The sequence below is a fragment of the Elephas maximus genome, chromosome 23, assembly GCF_024166365.1.
Source record: "Elephas maximus indicus isolate mEleMax1 chromosome 23, mEleMax1 primary haplotype, whole genome shotgun sequence".
In the NCBI taxonomy this organism is placed as follows: domain Eukaryota; kingdom Metazoa; phylum Chordata; class Mammalia; order Proboscidea; family Elephantidae; genus Elephas; species Elephas maximus.
Genome location: NC_064841.1, coordinates 36704258 through 36706263, shown reverse-complemented (window position 1 = coordinate 36706263; position 2006 = coordinate 36704258). Strand labels below are relative to the sequence as shown.

The window sequence follows — 2006 nt, the reverse complement described above, 5'->3', positions numbered from 1 at the left end:
TATTCAAAATTTCTGATGCACTTGGTTGCTGCTAAGGCCCAAATTGATATCCCACCCAAAGAAGGAACAATTAAAAATGCTGGATGTCCTAGCTTTCTACTTATCCATTAAGACATAGTCTCTGAGAGGGGTCCTGGGCATTGCTGGTTCCTAAAATTCTACAGGTAATTCTTTTTTTTTTCCCCTTGAAATTTTCCAAGCATTTATTAAGTAGAAAAAAGTTGGTCAGATTCTTTCTGGAAAAAAAAGCAATTTTTTAAAAAGCATTTTAGCACTACTTCTTTGTAGATTGATTATGTTCTGAACTTTTTTCCTAAATATTTTAGGAGTGTTTATTCTTACAAACCAGAGCTTAGTCATATTCCAAATCTATCTTGCGCTCCTGAAAAATACAGAAAGGCACTTGAAAGATGTTTCTTTAAGATATGGATTTATTTTTTAATCTTGCTGGTAATATATTGCTGCACAGAATATGTGCAATTTTTATTCAAGATCACCACGATGCCCAAAAGTTTTGTTGATAACCTTTCCATCTCTAGTGCCAACCATTTTAATCAAGAGCACTTTTTTTTTTTTTTTTGAGTGTCAACAAGAAGGAATGAATCCAAATTGGTTTCTCTCAGGTCCAGGGAAGAAAAATTTTGTAAAGAAGGAAAAATTTTGCTCTCTTTGCCTTCCAGCAGCTTCCTGTAGGTGCTAATCTCAATGTCATAAGTCTTTTTAAAATTCATCAGGTCTTGGCCTTCATGAAGGTAACCAGCCATTTCTTCCTTCATGTTCTGAATCTCATCCTGCAAAAGCCCAATAGAGTCTCGGTAGTTCGTTGCAAGAGCAAAGTTCTCTTCCATTTCACGCATCTTGTGCTCCAGAGATTTACTAGTTCCATTAAGGGCATCCACTTCCTAGCTGAGGGGCTGGGTCTGTCTCCGTACTGATTTGACTCCTGCTTCACCTGGTACAGGGCATCATTGTTTTGGTTAGCAGCCTTGGAGAGATCAGCAAACTTGTATTAAAACCATTCTTCAGCCTTCTGAAGGTTCTTGGCAGCCACATTTTTTGACGAACATCACGCAGGGTGTCCATGAGGTTAGGCTTGGAAAGTTCATACCGATTTTGACATGCTGCTCTTGAATCTGGACCTGCAGCTCTTGGTTTTCATCATCATGCAGTTTCTTCACAAAGGCAGTATCTTCTTTCAAGGATTACACTTTACATTCGAGATCATAGCATACCAAAAAACCACTGCCAACATCCTGTCTGAAAGATTGCAAGGTGCTCTCTGCTTCTTCTCTCTGAAGCATCTCCTCCTGCAGCTTCTTCCAGAGCTTCATGATGTCCCTGGCCAGGTTTTCTCACTCTACCTCCACATAGTATTTGTCCTTGGTGAGTTAATTTACTTTTCTGGGCAACTTCTGCACATCTTACTCCTAGAGTTCCCCCCAGGAGCAACTTGCTCTGGCCCTTGAGCTGCTCATGCTCGGGCAGCAGGATCTTGTTTTGCTGCTCCAGAAAGCACAACTTGTACATGTAGTTGTCCAAGTGGTCATTGAGTTTCCTGGCAACTCCACTTTCTCCTTAGTGCAGGTGTTCTTGAACTCAGTGGTGATAGTTTTGGCCACTAAGTAGTCTAGGAAGCACTGTAGCACCCACAAGCAGGCACACCGCTCTGCATGTGCATGGCCAAGAGGCAGTGGATCCCCCCCAGTGACATCACTGGGGGTTCAGGGGGTGTGGACTGGGAGACACTGGAGGTGACAATGTAATGACTGTCTATAAAATTTTTGTGCAGTTTGAGCTGTGTATGCAGGTGTGTCAGACAGTGGTGGGCCCCAGGCTTGGTGTGAAGTAGGTGCCTTGGTGTAGCTCGGCCAGGTGCTGCAATAGGAGGAAGCAGCCAACAGACATGGGGCCCAGGGAGGCACAGGACACCTGAAAGGCAGTGGCACAAGTGGGAGCCCCTAGAGGGTTGGGGAGGGATGGCTGGATTCTGTATGTTCTGGTATAGG

General features: G+C 43.4%; 1 pseudogene; it reads right to left on the bottom strand.

The window, feature by feature from the left end:
• Positions 1–483: 483 nt before the first annotated feature.
• Positions 484–1678, bottom strand: LOC126066334 (vimentin-like; annotated as a pseudogene).
• Between the last annotated feature and the right edge of the window lie 328 nt (positions 1679–2006).